The sequence below is a fragment of the Phaenicophaeus curvirostris genome, chromosome 15 (genome assembly GCF_032191515.1).
Source record: "Phaenicophaeus curvirostris isolate KB17595 chromosome 15, BPBGC_Pcur_1.0, whole genome shotgun sequence".
NCBI classification, from domain to species: Eukaryota; Metazoa; Chordata; class Aves; order Cuculiformes; family Cuculidae; genus Phaenicophaeus; species Phaenicophaeus curvirostris.
Genome location: NC_091406.1, coordinates 5,298,552 through 5,315,863, shown reverse-complemented (window position 1 = coordinate 5,315,863; position 17,312 = coordinate 5,298,552). Strand labels below are relative to the sequence as shown.

Below are 17,312 nucleotides of genomic sequence, written 5' to 3'. Positions count from 1 at the left end.
GCTACATTTTTGTTCCAAATATGTGTATCAAACTGCAGTTATTTGCCACTCATACCCTAGTATTATCTTATTTCAGTATAATAAGTTTTCAACTATGATACAGTGTGTTAGATTGTCCTTAGTAGAAACCTCCCCAGTGATCCCCATCCCCTGCTATGCTACCTTAATCATTTTCAGAAGACAGAGCGTGGTACCTGTTGTAAAAATTCTACCATCACTCTTGCCTATAGCAATCCCCAGAAACCACTTGAAGGGACATATATTCACAGAGATGGGGCACTGAAATTAGAACCAAGTGAACAGTATAAATTTCTCAGTGTTGAAGCTGGAAAGGGGAAAAAAAAAAGAAAGCAAGGAATAGCATTTAACTAACATTTATTTTCCATTTTGGCCATCAAAATAACCCATGAATGTTGTGAATGATGCAGTGCAGTGTTGGGCTCTTCTGATTGCCTTTGGACTCATTCTGAAACAGAGCTGAGGGATGGAGGCATCCAAGTGCCACAATTCCAAAATCATAGGAAGGAAGTTGCTCCAGTAGTAGATGTTTATAAAATTATTGCAATGTTGGAAAATATCAGCCAGTCACTGTATTTCCTCTTAAACAAAAGAGGCTTGATTTTATTCACACCTTATGGCAGTGTTTTTGGGTTTGGATGGTAAATATTCCTCAGGAGTAGGAGTCTGGTACACAGAAAAGCATAAATTGTAGATCAGCTCCAGTTACTGGCGTGCGGTACCTGCTGGAGGAAGGCTCTGACAGCACTATCTGCAAACACCTCTCTGAGATGCAGCGCCGTGCTGCGTGGCTTCTCGTGGAGCTAATGATGAGCCTGCGCAGGGGCTGCCGTGACCAGCAGCAAAGCAACATGTGGTGTGTGATGCCTCTGGACATCTGCCTGTCACCTCACCTGTGCGGTGCGCTCACGTAAGGACTGAAGTTTGTAGGCTATGGTACAAAATACCAATAGCCATCAGCCAGCACTGGGGGATTAAAAAGCAAAAGCAAGGCTGGAAGCTTGCAGGCCAGGCTGAGGAGTAGCATAGGCTGTGTCTGGAACAGCTGGTGCCGGTGATAGGCAGGAATAGTTGTGATTTTTCATATTTCAAATTTTAAAATATGGAAAAAAAAATCCTAAAAGTAGTGCCTTCCCTTCCACCCACCATCTTTTGATTTGTAAAATTGATTAAGGATTGGTTTTTATGTTGGAAAAAACCTCCACTATACTGTACAGGTATTTTTCCATGAATTTCTCTTTGCCTTTAATAAAAAAAGTGAACTTCCCTTCCAAAACTGGTCTGTTCTGCTCTGCTTTTCATTAAACCTATCTTCCCACTTCTGATTTGCCCTAGGCAACAGCAATGGAAAGGGCACACTTTCAAAAACTGCAATTTTATTTTCCGGTTTGTCTTTTTTTCTAGAATGCATCTAGTCTTGGTTAACAAACGTCAAAATATTTAGGGACTGGGTGTTGATAAGCACGCTGTGCTGTATATTTCCATAGCGCTCTAAATTAATCAATGGGCTTATTTAGGTGATAAATACTCGGTAGGGCACTTTCAGCACGCTGTATCTATCTTGAAAGAAAAGAAAAAAATAGGTAAACCAAGAAAACTCCCCTTCTTCTACCATCCCTGGGGACAACTGCATTGTTGCCAAGTCTGATTAATTTACATGTGATGAATTGTAACACTTGGACTATATTTAAAGGTCCAGCCCCCAGGAATCTTATGAATATGTGCTGTTTTTTTCTTTTCCTTGAGGTGAGCTTCTGGCTCTCTTAACTGTGGGTAAAAACTTTATAGGTTTTGACTGTATAAATATTTTCGAGTAATGAATAACACAAAGTCTATAGTATTCCATAATTTCGAAGACAGCATCTTTCAAAATCCCGTGATATGTTAATTTAATCCCATGATTTGGGAGGGGATTGTGACTCATAATTTCTGAATGTTTGGTTTTGGATAGAAAGAGATGAATTCTGTCTAAACACTCCTATCTCTGGCACTCTTTGCACGAGAAATAGGACAAGCTGTTCTCTCCCCAGTGAAACAGGAGGTGAAGGAATTGAAAGCTCCATGAGCTTGGAGTTGGGTGGGCCAGTCATAGTTTCAAGGACTTGGGGCTTGCACTGGGCAGTGGTCATGCTGGACCTCACACAGCACAAGGGCTTCAGGATTGACTCCCACAGCTGGTGGGTTGCTTAGGATGCTGCTATTAAGGAAATCTTTCCAGGTTCTCCCTCACAGAAGTGGGGCTGGGTCTGTGGAGGAGAAGATCCCAGCTGGGCACGGGGGATCTCCTACAGTGCAGGCCACAGGACAAATTCCATGCCTCCCATCTCCATGCAGAAGTGAAGAGCTCTTCATGCCCAGCGTGCTGCCTGAGTGGCTGGTTTTGTTTAGCCATGTGAGTCTTAGGGGACAAACTTGCTCTAACTCCAGTTATTTTGGTAATGGATCTACGTGGGAACGTGGCCTTCTAAACACAGTTATTCTGAGTGGTGGTTTGTTGGAGATCTCAATCCCCAGAGTCAACGTGTACTGTCCGAACAGAGAGCTCCAACACAGAGCTGCAGGATGGCAGGAGAGAGAACCCCAAAGACAGTTTAGGACTAATGGAAGGTCCATTTACTGTTGTGAGGGTGGATTCATGCATAAAGAAAAAAAAAAAGGCATTTTCCCAACTGTGTAAGTAAATTCTAGGTTATGTTAACAGGTACAGCAAGGTGGACCTGACAGCAGTGTTTTTCTAGCGTTTTGCATATGCTATTATCAATCTTCTGTATTATAGTAAGGGAAATTGAGGTTTTATTCCATCCATTTAAAAAATATGAACAAACAAAAGCCAACCTCCTAAGCTCTGGAGAGATCAAGATATACCTCTTCTTTTAAAAAGGCTCTGCTGACGTGCTGGAGTTTAAGAAGTGGAATGTGCTGGGAGAGAACAGGCATGAAATGAGCCGCAGAGCTGTAGTCTGATTTCAGACCATACTGGGTTTGCTTTTGTGTTTATATAAAACTCTATCAGAATACAGGGCAAAGTAAATACTCGTTTTGGCAGCCCGAATCATTGTGATCTGACTGGTGGAGGGTTGTCTGGTGTTTGTGACAATGTGCATGGAGTGAAGAGTACAATATTCCTATCTGTTTTTCCCCTCTCATACAAAACTATTTGGAAATGTTCTGGAGCAACGTAAGCATCATATTTTAAGCAAGTCATCGTCTGCAGCATAGTAGTACTGTGAAAGTCTGTGTGAGCTTACTACAAATTAGGCTAATTGTTTTGGAAAGAGAAATATTTTCATGCAGTGGTTGATATATTGCAGGTATGGTGGGAATAAACCGTATTTTCTTTGGCAACTACTTTTACTACTTACATGCATATAATAATTTATCTTCCTGTAGATAAAAACAAGCAGCATGGTGAAAATATTTTAGTATTTGCAGTTGAATTCCTTCCTAAAAAGATGTGAAATATTGCTTGACAGCAGGAAAATTTCCCGCACAATAGAACTAGAATTAAATAGGCAAGGTAGAGGAGGTTGGTTTTATCTTTGGAACTGATGGATTTTTGCTTAAATGTTGTTTACATGTTAGGCAAAGAGATGGTAAGAATTTAATTAATGGTTATGGTGAGGTTTGGAAAACGAACTTGATATTTTTGTCTCTAAAGACAATCTGATTATCAGGCTAGTAAGCTTTATATCACATTTCCTCAGCTTAAACTGTTCTGTCTGTTATGTTGATCATCTGAGAGGAAATTATTATACTAAAACTTCCTTAAGGTTTGCTTTCTCTCTCAAAATCATTGTCAGATATGCTGCTCTGAGTTTTATTGTGTTTCTTGGCTGATGAGAAACAGAAACTCAACTTTAGTTGACAGTTTTATTTACTGTGCAGATGAAAGATGACCTTAGCCAAGAACAGTTTATTACTGAGGAAGACAGCAAGGTAGCTCTCCAAATGTGCTTAACGCAGACAGATTGTTGTTTCTTTAACTGCTAATTAAATCCCTTGGAATGGCCAAGCCCAATCTGACACAAGTCTCATCATGAATATACTTGTGGGTGATGGGATGGACAGGCTCACAGCCTCTGCTGGCGATGCGTGATTCCTTCACACACCAATACTTGGCTTTGCTTGTGGTCAGACCTTCAGAGGAGTGGTGGCTTGGCACGAGAAGATGTGATCATATTGTGTAACCCTGTGATGTATTTCCTGGGGCAAAACCCATCTTTTGCTTTATGTTTTTAAATTCTACTACACCTTCATTTCCCCATCAATAATCACATACCAGGGAGATTAAAGGACAGAAATAAGTTGCTATTTCTACTCAACAGAGGCAACCATCTCCATTCTGACAGATACTCAAACCTCATCAGAGCAGAGCTGCTCCTCAGTCCCGATACTGGCATCTCCTGCCCCTCTGTGATGCGAAAGGACAAAAGCCTTTCCTCCTTCTCATGCTGATAGAACATTAGAGCACACTGAGGGACTGCGAGACAATTCAGCAGGAGAGAAATCCATGTTGACAGAAGCTGAAATAACCAAAAGTTGGAAGATGTTGCAAAAGATAAGGCAGTTAAAAATATTATGAAGTTGTAACAACTCAGTTGCTAGAGCTTTGCAGGTTTTTAAGATGATATTTCAGAGGAAGGCTCTTCCATCATAGTCCATCAAACTGTCAATGCCATTGATTTACTAATGTATTTAAATTACTTTTTAGAAACCAACGTGCATCTGGTGTATATTTTTCTGGATTGCCTGAAATGCCACTCAGATTGGCTGCAGGCTGGCTGGTTGCCATTCTAATTTACAGAAACTTTCCTGGTTACCTTTGTAAGGGAACAGTTCCTTCAGGAAACAGAAGTTTCTCCAAATTCAATCAATATTTCCTCTCAGCGTGTACTCCTGCTGATTAATTACTGTTCCTTTATTTTTGCAGTCAGTAACGCACGGATGACAATATTTTTTTGTCTCCTTGCTACATCATCTGTGCATGATAAATACATCTGTCTTTCTCTTGTCCTGAGTTTTCACTAAATTTCACATTGCAGATTCATGGGGCTTTTTTGGGGGGGAAGAAAAAGATTGAGAATTCAGTTGCAATTCAGCTTTTGGAGCAAGGTTATGTACTCATGAAAAACAAGTCTCCAGAGAGTGGTATTAGGCCATTGGATGTCATCCTTCCCAACCATAGGCACAGCTTGATGAAGCTGATCTTTGCTAGCACAGCCAAATAGGACTTGCAGCAATTTTAATATGAAACTTTAGGATAAATCTAAGGGTTTCTATTTTTATAACAGTGCAATAAATCATCTGGGAGGATTAGGTGAATACTAATGATGAACAATGCTCCTACATATGCTCGGTGCGATGGAATTTTCTACCATAGACGTGCCCAGCAGGTGGCCTGAGCTGGGGCACAGAATGGTCTCAGGTAAAAAGTCAACCTGTCCTGTGCTTCTGAGACAGTCGGTTTTCTTTTGTTCAGAAATAAAATTATAATTAAGATAATGGAAATTTTTTTTTCTTTTAGATTTTCCTGTGTTTTTTCATGGGGTGAGGGGAAGGGAAGTGCTCATGTAACCAAAGTTGTGTGGTGATGCTTATGTGTATCAGGACCACAGAAGAGCTGTGTGGGCTACTATTACAGTAAGCTTGTTTGAATTTTCGAGTGCTTTGGAGAGTTTATTGCATCTTCAAAGGTTTTTTGATTTTAATTAAAAACCATCTCCTTTTTCCATATGCTAAAACTTGTTTTTAGAATGGTTGAATGTGCGCATTAAATACTTTCTCATTATTATTTTCTCTTGGTGTCAGATGAAGTCACTGCAGCACAGTTTTGTTTTGCCAGTAGCAGAAATCCTTGTGCAGATAAACAAAATTAGTAAGGCAGGATGGGGTGAGGCAGAGCCCTGTGCTGCACGGTGATGCTGCGGCTGGGATGGGGCAGGGAGAAGCTGAGGAGGAGGAGCTGCTGCATGGGCTCGCTCCGTTGCGGATTCCTGGTGCCGAGCTGTTGTCTTCCTCTCCCATTAACTGCACAAAACTGCAGTCATTCCCGTAATAAACTGTCATTAAATATGGAATACAGGAACATAATAATATCATAGAATCATAGAATAACCAGGTTGGAAGAGACCCACTGGATCATCGAGTCCAACCATTCCTATCAAACACTAAACCATGCCCTTTAGCACCTCGTCCACTCGTCCCTTAAACCCCTCCAGGGAAGGTGACTCAACCCCCTCCCTGGGCAGCCTTTGCCAGTGCCCAATGACCCTTTCCCTGAAAAATTTTTTCTAATGTTCAGCCTAAATCTCCCCTGGCGGAGCTTGAGGCCATTCCCTCTCGTCCTGTCCCCTGTCACTTGGGAGAATTGGCCATATATGTAGAGAAGCTCAGTTTCTCTGTTTGTCCCTGCAGTTCTTGTTAGGTAGTTTGAAATCCATGTAGTTTTTCAGGGAACACTTAAGTGCATGCTTAGCTTTAAGTTAACTGGTGTTGGTGGGATTCAGATACGTACCTTGGGCTAATTTTTTTTTGTTTTGAATAGAGGTGGACTTCTGTTTTGGTTGTGAAGCAAGTTACCTGAGTGATTTGCTTCCATTTAGACATGCGTGAATTAAAGGTGACCAACCAAACTATTTGTGCTTATTTAAATATCACTGATTTGCTCGTGTCGTTAGCTAAAATAAAAATAAAATTAATTTCATGCTCAACTGATGAGTTCATTTTAGCCTCTCTACTGAATGTAGACATGTTGCTAAATATAACAAAATGATAATAAATCTGATACTGGTTTAGTATTTGATAGGAATGGTTGGACTCGATGATCCGATGGGTCTTTTCCAACCTGGTGATTCTATGATTCTATGATTGATCTATAAAACAATAATTTCCAGTTCTCCTACAAATACTCCTGCAAAATTTTGAGAAACTCTGAGGAAAGCATAGGGAAAGTGCTCACTTAATTTATCACATTTTTCTATCAATTCAGCACTGGAGATGTGTGAGAAACAAAGCTTGATTAATCACTTGTTTGTTTATGCTTAGCCAACACTTGTTTATTTGTAGGTAGTTTATGAAGACAAAACATTTTAGAATAGGTTTCATTAAGTTTTGGTTTTATTCTTCCTTATAATACCCATTGATCTGACAATCCTTAATGAATTTAGCCTCTCTGTCTCCTGGGAGGAAAGAGAGAAGAAAATATTTGCCTTTTGGACAAGAGTAATATAAACCTTGTTTTTCCTGAAAGCTGATCGAGTTTCTTGCTGGTAATGGCCCTGTGTAAGAGCAGAGTTCATCAGGGCAGCAGTTCTTAAGTCAGACTTTGCCTTTGGAGCCCAAGCGAGTGCTTGCATGTGCGAGCGTGGGCAGCTGCCCACAGGCATGTGAGGAGTTTGTGCTTATGAAAATGTATGTGCACACCCACATGGTTTTTTGCAGTTTCACATTGACTGGTGAGTTTTTCCACAAAGTGTCATCGTATTGGGGTTTGTTTATTTACAAGCTGTGTTCATGTTGTCCAACCTGCTGAGAAAGACAGAGGATGGCAACGATCCAGCGGGTTCTGATGTCTCTGCCAGGCATAAAGGGGGAGAAGCTTGTTCACAGAACGACCTTAATATTCTGTCCTGACAAGCTGAAAGTGTTCTGCAACCCATATCTCCATTTAGGAAATGGATTCTGGAACTGAGAATTCAAAAATATGGGTAGCGTGTAGTGTTTGCTGTTTTGTATCATGAGATTCAAACCCTGTGTTTAATAACAATACACAAAATAGCATCTGGTATGCATCACGAAAATAAGCTCTAGTAGAAAATGCCGATAAACATTTTCTGTTTAAAATGTTTTCTGAGTAAAAATGGTATAAATTTTGTCTGCTGTCCATGATAATGATGATAAAGTGGTTCGATCAGGCAAAAAGCTCCAGGCATCATCAAATGAAAGCAATGGGCAAGCCCAGAGTTGCGAGGGAGATAGATATCCTTCAGACATCCACATTTCTGTCATTTCTTGCAACAGAAGAGCCAGATGTGAGGCCTTGTGAAGTGGTCCAAGGATTAAAAATGTATTCCAGCTGGTTCTGACTGTCCTCAGCTGTGTGAAATCTGCTCCTTTGTGGCTGGCCACTGAGGGGCTGCGTGCTGCTGGTATCTCACTGCTTGCAGGAGGGGCACTGGGAGGTTCGTGTGAAAGCCTGGGCAGCTAATGCCTGAGCTAAAGGGCTGTTTTCTTTAGCTGACGTGCTTATGGTAGGTTATGCAGGATATAATGCATTTAATCACTGCCTTATGTGCGGATCCCTTTAAAGGCTGTTCTTCCCACTGTCCAGGACAACCACGATTGCTTGTCCAGCCTCCCTTCCCTGTTGCAACCACAGGTCGCATGTGGCTCGGTGAGATGCAGGAGAGCTGGGGGAGCTTAACAGTGCAGACAACCACCGCTTACCACTACTCCTTACTGGGAAACCAGCCAGAGGGAGAGGATACAGAGCATTTCACCTGCCTTTTGTAGACAAGGTGAGAGGGGGATGCAGCCCTCTGGGCCTGATCCTTCCCCTGGTGTGTGCAGGTACAGTGATGAGCAGGGAAGCACGTGCTCCTGTGATGCTTTAGCAAAGCATGTGTTACGCTCTGCGGGAGGCTGGGGAGTACACCTGCAGGAACCCGGTGGTTGGTATGAATTAGGTGCCTGTTCTACAGAGCCTTGGTTTATAGCTAGAGCCCGTGTTGGGTAATAATTTCCTGTAGCTGTTTTGTAACTCTTGATTACTTATTTGTGTGCTCTGTGTTTTGAACTCCCTGAGCAATGCTTGGAGCTGCCTTGACTTTTTAGGTAAAAATAACTTTCACTTGAAAAGCAAGCAACAGCAGCGCTAACTTTCATTTCAGCTAGCACAGGTCTCCTTTCCCCTGTGCTTTCCTGAAATTATAAAAGGCAAGAGGAGCTCAGCCCAGGAAAAATGTAGTAAAATTTCTGAGTTCTGTTGCTTTGAACCTGCATTTTGGTACAGTAGTGAATGAATTTCTTCTTGAAAATTTGTGCTTTTCTACAGAGCAGAAACACTGTTTTGAAACAGTGGGATAAGTAAGTGGGATAAAGGAGTAGCAGAAACTAAGGTACAGCAAACTATGAGCACGATCTCTGATTTTTCTAAATGATCGTGTTACAAATTATTTGTAATTATTTTTCAAAATATTTAATCCCTAACTGTGTATGGCACGAAGTGCTATGTACATGTTCCTTGGTGATGGTTTGAATTTCATTTTCTCTGCTCATTTGAATACAAACCTCAGCTGCAGTGTTACCTAACATTTGCATATTAGATTTAAAACGTTCTGTCTGCAGGACTGACTTGGACCGTGATGTACTTTCAAGCCAAACAATGATTATTTTGTTATTACAGAGGAGTCTTCTTGGATTTGAATCATTTCTATTAAAGGCCCCCAGGTGAGCAGGAGCCACTTAACTGCTTCACTGGCTTCCAGTCACATCCCAGACATTGTGTGATGCTCTTGCCTAGTTTGAACTGTGCAGCATTGACTTTGCAGACTCACATCCTGATACTCTATTGCTGAAACTCTGCTTCTGCGATGAGAACATCTCTTGTTGGCCACACAACCCCTCTGCCTGCTCTTGTCAGATGAGCTGCAAAGGGATGCAGTGACCCTGGTACTGGGTGGTCCAGCACCACCAAGGCAGAGAAGTGATTCACTGCAGTGCTTTCCTTAATGCCCGTGGAGAACCTGCTCCCTGCTGGCTGCGTGTCTCGAAAGAGATTCGCACAGAGAGTGGCATCTGGTTTTGTTGTCCTCTTGTCCCATTCTCAAGCAAAGGGTGAAGTCTCTTGCAGACCAAGAGGTTCTTCTTTTACTGTGTGATTTTGCATGGCTCTTGAAACCATGGTGCTTGTTGAATGGTTAAATACCATTTATTTTTCAGCAGGCTCTTTGATTAAAAGCCTGGTATGCATCTTTGCTCATCCTTTTATCTGTGAGTTTTTGTGCAGTCACTTAGTTGTTCCAGCTCTCTGTGTGTGCTCGGACCATCTGGCATGGCTCTCCTGCCCAGCAATGTGTGGTGCTTTCAGGGGGAAAAATTATTAACCGCAATCTGGATGGCGAGAGAATTAGGGATTGGTTTGATTTCGACTCCAGAGCTGGCAGTTCCACAGGTAGGTGTAGTTCTTCAGAGAAGAAGGTTCCTTAGCAGCCCTTTGCGGAGCTGCCTGATGGATGTGCGAGGAAAGGCAGCCAGAAATCCCGAGTGGCAGGGAGGAGCTGGGAGCAGCGGTCCTTGGCGGCTCAGCCACCGCAGTCCCTTGCTGCTGGCTCACTCGGAGGCTGTCACGCTGCAGGAGCCACACGGTGCTAAGGATCACTTTCTTCAGCACTGCTGGGCTTCAGACAGTTGTCCTTGGAACAAAATTAATTTCCTTGGGCTTTGCTCCTTTTTGCAGGGTTTGGCTGCCACAAACTGCCAGTTTTAAAAGAGACATGGCCTTTTTATTTTTATTTTTTTTGCCAGTAACCCTAATATTTGCACGTTGCTTCAACAATCGCTGCTTTTTAAACATTGGAGATTTTTGTTTATAAAACATTTGATTCTTTTCTCCAAAGAACGAGTTGCACATAAGACATGCTCAGTCCTGAAACTAACCTGAAATAAAAGCCTAATAGTGGTTTCTGTGAACTGCCCCATGTGGGAATTTTTAAAACTTATAATATAGACAGGAATCTGTGCACTTTCTGACCATGTCTGCTTGCCTGTCAGGGGATTTTTTTTAACTGTTGTACATGTGGAAACATATTACAGCTGTTGAAGTTGTTTGCTGACTGTGGATGGTGAGAAACACTGAGAAAATGGTTTATGCCTGATCAGCTGCCTCTGAAATGCCCATCCCCATGTCTTCCTTGCAAAACCACCTTGCACTGTTAGCAGGGAAGCCAGCAGAGAAAGTTCCCCTTGGTGGGGGAGGGATTTTCTTTCTTTCTAGGGTTTTCCGTTTTCAGAGAGTCTCTGTTATTTATAGTAATGAACATATTACAGTCATTAATATCTTTCTCACACTGAAACAGGACAGAGATTTGGTCCCCATTTTACAGACCCATCTGCATCTCGGTGCTCTCGTACTCATTTATTCATGCTGAAGTTGGATATGCTAAACTCTAGGTGTTTGGGGCTTGAATATACTTGTTCAGTGGCTTTTAAAGAAGATTTCTTTTCAATACATCAAAAAATGGATTTAATGGAGTTTGAGGAATCTGTTCTTTCAGCTTAAATGATCTATTATCTAAAATTATAGATTAAATCTGGGCTTGAACCCTTGTTCACATGTTTGCTGGCCATTATTCCAGCCAGTTGAACTGAGCCTTTTTTCCCTGTTACAGAAGCGCTGACTAAAGAGCAGGCTGAAAATCATAGATTTTTAACTTTATATTCTACTTGCAAGCTGAAGGGTTTTTTTGCTTTGTTTTTCTTCAAGCAGAATCTCTGGAGACTTGTTAAACTATGAAATGGTTAGAAAAAGGCAGCCCGAAGGCTCTAGCTGGGGGTATTAAATGTCCTAGGCAACCCTGAAACGCTGCTCAATTTCCAGTGTTAAATACAACAAAGGGGAAAAATCTGATTTTTGGGTCAACGTAAGATGACTTGAATATAATGTCTAGATTTCGGGTTATTTTTCTTGGATATCCTAATTATAAGTGTGCAGAGAAATGGATGGTATTGACACTTCCATGGCAACCCATTGCAGTGCTTCAGATATTGACCTGCAGGTCATAGATTACTGAAGCAGAATTTTTAGAAGACCAGCCAAATCCATCAGTCTGCTGCAAAATATACAGACAACAGCGTAGCAACAAAATGCTGAGGAGAAAACACAGGCTTTGCAATAAAGTCCGAGATGAAAGTTAAGTGGAAGTTTTGTTTGACTCCACTGACTGTCAGTAACAGCAAGTGGCAGCCCCGAGGGGTTGGTTGCTGCTATTTTTTGGCTGTGGATCTGGTTTGTACTTGTGGCTGGATGTGTGATAGAGGTGGGGTGATTGTAGTAATGATGTAGCAACTCTTATTACACTTAGAGATGCTAACGGGCTTCCAGAGAGCCTCAGGTGGCTGCCTTCATGCTACTGTTACGCTGGCTGTTGGTGGTGATGGAAGGATGTGGGTGGGAAGGGCGCGTGGCATGAATTAGTTGAGCCTTAAATCTACGTGGAGGTGTTTACTGGTTCATAATAACTGGTTGCCCACTGTTTGATTTGGGACCCTCTGATCAGACATTCTGAAGAGAATTAAGTGGTCTTCAGGGCTGTTGAAAGCGTGGACAAAGGGCAGCGTGTTCCTTGCAAGAAAACTGGTGCGTCTAAGCTCTGGAGATTTGCAGCAGATAGGATTGATTGCACCGATAGGATTTACTGTCTCACATCAAACAACTGTCTCTGAAGTTATGTTGAGGGCATTTCCAGGAGTCACTAGGAGAGAGAATCCCTGAGATAAAGGGGCACATTTCTTCCTTAAGATTTGTTTTTTTTCATTTTTTTCAAAGTTCTTAAAGGAGAGCTTGGAGTCTTTGTGACTCCCACCAAATAAATTACAGTGTCTCTTTCAAAATCCCTGTAGGCAACGCGCGTTATGTGATAGCTAATTCTCACAGACCTTATATGAATGCATTTTCTGGGAACTGCCTTTGTAATAATAAATTAGTGGTTGACAAGTGGATAGGGTTCAGCCAAGCCGTGCACTTGATCCAGTTCAAACTGATTTTAATTGAAAAGTTCCCAGTGAGTTTAGTGGGGGCAGACCCAGTGCAGGGCTGTGGGAAACTGTAATTCAGGCAAATTCAGCCACCCAAAGTGTCTTTGCTTCTGTTTTGCTTAATTTTGTGACTTCTGGGTTTCATAATTTACTTTGAGATCCATTTGAATACATTGAAACTAATGCATGAGTTGAAGTTAAGAACTGAGCATTTTGAATCTCACCCATGTATTCCCAATGACGGACTGTACCTGTAGATAGACATGATGGAATGGACGTGGTGTTCCTGCTGAAGCCACATGACACGGTTCTGCACTCTCTGACAGTTCTTCTGTATCTGTTGAGAGACAAGAGCATCTTCCATTGTTCATGAAACATTACCAGAGCCCTTTGAAAAATATTCTTTTTTTCTTACTGTTTTGCCACTATAATCCATGCATGGATCATATGCTTTTATGTGCTTTTTTACAGATGTTACAGTTGCAACAGGTGCATTTCCCTCACATAGTACAGGGGCTTATGACAATGTTATACATGTTAATGTAATTTGCTCAGCGCTTGGGCAGAGTCTTTGTCTGCTTTGGCAGCTTGGCTACCATGAGATGATTTTTTTTTTTCTCCTCACTTACATCTTGTCAATACTCTTCCTCCTCTCAAGAAGCACATTGTTAGTTTCAACCAGTTCAACCAATTTGCTGTTAATGATTCTGATAAGAAGCTTCCAGATCATAAGCCACCAAGTTATATATCTCAGGCTTTCAGAGCAAGCTGCTTTTCTCCTTTTTAACAACTACAGTCTTTCTTCCTTTCACCTGGTCAGGCCTGCCTTCCTCCAGTGTTTGTTACAGATGCATTCAGAGCTGGGATGTAATTTTGTTAAGCTCTGTCAGTAGTAATCACACCTCCATTCCTTCTAGTGCTTTCTGATTAAATAATTTTCTGAATTTTCTTTGTACAGCCCTCTCTTGGGATATGCACTTCGCTGTGCTTAATCTCGTTACTCCATTCATACTTCGTTTTTAATCCAATTTGCAGGACATCCATAGTGCCTCCTTTTCCCATAGTACTTTCCAAAAACGACCGCTTTGTGGTCATGTAGCTGTACCTTCTTGTCATCCCTCTGCTCCAGTTTTCTGAAAACTACTCAACTGATTTCAACGATTGATTGAATTACCATTGGGCTGTTCTCCATATTTCTTCATTTCACCAAACCCGTTTCAACTTTTCAGCTGTAAAAAGTCTAAAATTTTTATTCCGCAGCTCTGTGCTAACTGGTTTGTTCTTCAAGTTCCTCTCTTTTTGTCTCATCAAGCTGAGCCACTTTTTTACTTTTAATGATCAAAACTAATTTAGGTGTCCAGGTGATGTCTTGGTGATTTCCATCTTTCCCAGATGTCTTTGTATCTTTGAAGATTCTTATCTGCATTTTTACAAGGAACCAGCCGCCTTAATATTTTGACCACCGTACACCAAGATGTCATGCCCTTGCTGCTCTCATTTTCTTCCAGTTTACAGAATTGTAAGAATTTGATATCAGTGTGTTAGCAATAAAGAGAATTTCTCATTCGTTGACAAGTTTGAGTCAAAACACAAAACCAAGATGCAATCCTTGTTCCCCCAGTCCTTGTTCTGTTAGAGCTGGAAAGGATAGAAATGCCTTCCCTGTGCACTAACACCAAAAGCATCTTGCTGTATTAATCTATCCCCGTTCTTCCAGCAGTTGTGCCATGTGCAAATAGATTTCTCACTTCCTTTAGAATAAATATAAATAGTTTAAGTTTTTCAAATCAAGTTTCAAATTATTTAGATACCCAGGAGAAACTACTGCTTTCTGCCAATGTGGAAAATCTGTGGATCTGAAGAAGGTAATTTTATTGGTTTCAGGATCTAAAAGAAGAATCAATAAGGCACCTTCACACTTTGAAACTCCTAGTTTGACCTCTGTATACCTGTTAGCTGCTCTCCTCTTTTCTCTCCCTCAGAATTACTTTAGTAGCAAAGTCAGGGTAAGCCCTCGGACTTCATTTAATTTCACTTCTTGCTCTTAAAAACCGCAAAGTGATTAACAAGATGTTTCAGAAATGCTGCCAAGAGCTCAGGGTGAATTTTCTTCCCTTGGAAGTGCCCAGCTTGGCTGGAAGAGGGGGCTGGAATCTGCTCTCTGTTTGCAAAGGGGTCTAAAGACACGCACCGCTGCTGCAGGTGCTTTCATTCCTCAGTGCTCTTACCCTTTGCCAGGGGAAGACTCTCTGGTTAGAATGTACGTGGTATAGACACATAGTGCCCTGTCCCTGCTGGCGAAGGGGCCCTGTTGATTCCTGGGTGAGGACAGCAGCGCAACTCCCCTTATTCCTGGAGAGGAGCAGCTCTGGTGCACACTCAGTGCAGGATGATTCCCTGCCAGGCTGGTTGGTAGGCAAGGTGGAACAGCACATAGCAGAGTGAGGAAGCGAAGAAGAGTGCCATTTAGTGTCTGGTTGTAGAGAGAACTATATGCTTGCAATATGTTTTGCCTTCTGCTGGCAGTCCTGGTGTGAAAAGCAGCATAGCTTAATTAAGCAGTGTCAAAATACTCGATTCTTCCAATCTGCCTTCCAATCTGAAGTGTTGTTCTTTGCTGGTTTAGCTGTATCTTGCAAAAATTCTATATCCTTATGGCTAAATGATCAAGTTTTGTGAAGAATTTCAGTGTCACCTGATTTTTGATGCATTTTAATAGGACTTGAACAAACCTGCTAGGCTTTGGGTGTCATCATTCTGTCCAGAATTTTCCAATCAAGGATATGTGTGTGCTTTGACCAGCAAAAATCTGCAGTGTCCAAGTAATATGCATGTGGGACACCATGTGCATGTCCTGCACTACTGGTCCACCTACACACTGTAAACATGGCACATATCAGTTGTGTCCTGCTTGCTTGAGAAGTTCTAGAGGATATTTTGCACATGAGACATTGCACTGAAGGACATCTCAAACTAACTAGGTATGTGTGGCTCACTTGTTCCAGTACATGGCAGCTACACTAGATTTATTACTCTTACGGAGTTGGTTACCTCATCACCAATGCTCTTCCATGCAGCAGTGATCCAAAACACTAGTAGCCAGGTCAGACATCTGGACATCTAGAAATGTGAGACAAGCAGCCAGTGTTCTCTAATTCTACCTGGGCAAAATTTCTCAGAAAATAAGGAGCAGAAATAGGAGGAAACATGGATGAACAAACTACTGTCAAAACCTTAGTCTCAAGGATGTACTGTTCTCAAGAGCTTTATTAGGATTGTGTTTGATAAGAATCAAGTTTCAGTGGGGTTTGGATTGTATTGTTGAGCAAGATGAAGCTATCTTTGCAAAATTAAAAATGAAGAATACAAAAGGAATTTGTTATTTGGTAAAGAACTTTTTTCTTACTAGAACCATCTTCCCTGAAATATGAAAGATCCTTTCCAAATCAAAAGTTATGCAAACATGTCTGAATATAGAAATGAAACTGGAAAGCAGTGGGTTTCTTTTGCCAGTTTTGCAGGAGGCCACCCACAAAGGTATATCTTCTTTTTTTTCTGTTTCTGTTTTTTTCCTCCCCTCCCCCCTCTGGAAAAATACAATGATTTTCGGCCAAAATCAGAGCCTGTTTTGGTTTTATAATCATGCTTATCAAAGCGGGAGTGAAATGTAGTGTGAATTTTCCAAGTAATGTATAATTAGCTGAAGGAATAACAAATAAAATAAAAATAAAATTTGCAAATGATTTATCATGAAGACTCCAAGTTCTCCATTTGGTTGAAGGAATTTTCCTTTCTATTAGTTGATTGTGGCGGTATTTTTCTCCTAGCTTTTAGTGTTTGGTAATGGTTTGCTGAATTAAAATTGAAGTCCTGTTTTGACTTGGTATTTCCAATCTGTTTCTCAACCTTTGGTATTCTCAAATTTTACTTGTCTTGAGAGGCTGTTACTTTCCATTCTGCAGAGTCACTCCTTCTGACCAAATGGGCAGGAAATGTACTTAATAATTTCTCTGTAACCCAGAGAAACACGGGATTCCCCGTGGAGGGACGCTTTGCAATGGTTACAAATGATTCCTCTCTCTTCGCATCTGTCTTTCTGCCTCGCGCCGCTCTGCGTACCATCTGATGTATGGTTTTTCAGTGTAAGCAAATCCTTAGAAGTGTGGTTAGAATGCGTGATGTTTATCATCCTTTATGATTCAGGAGCCAAATACTCCAGATCTTTGAGGTCGCTTGTGTAGCAGTATCAGAGGAAATAACCTCTTTGGTTGTTCAGTGCACCCTGAGCCCCTGTATCAGCTCTCCTTCCTCTGCATTGATCAGACTTATTTAAAAGAATTCCAGAGAAAGAAATTCAGCAGTTTGCACTTGGAACCTACATTGTAGTCTAAATGATCTCATTGCTTAAAAATGTTTTTGTGGGTCTAGATTTAATAATTTTTCATGATCTGTCCTTCATAGCTAACTCTCCCCCACTTACTTAAAAAAAATTCTTTCCCCTTCCATGTGACAGTGTTTTCTAGACACATAAGCTGTTATCA

General features: G+C 41.4%; 1 protein-coding gene across 1 annotated transcript in view; it reads left to right on the top strand.

The window, feature by feature from the left end:
* ADAMTS2 (ADAM metallopeptidase with thrombospondin type 1 motif 2) overlaps positions 1–17,312 on the top strand; it is a 172,451-nt gene that overhangs the window by 62,976 nt on the left and 92,163 nt on the right. The gene's annotated exons all lie outside the window — the stretch shown is intronic.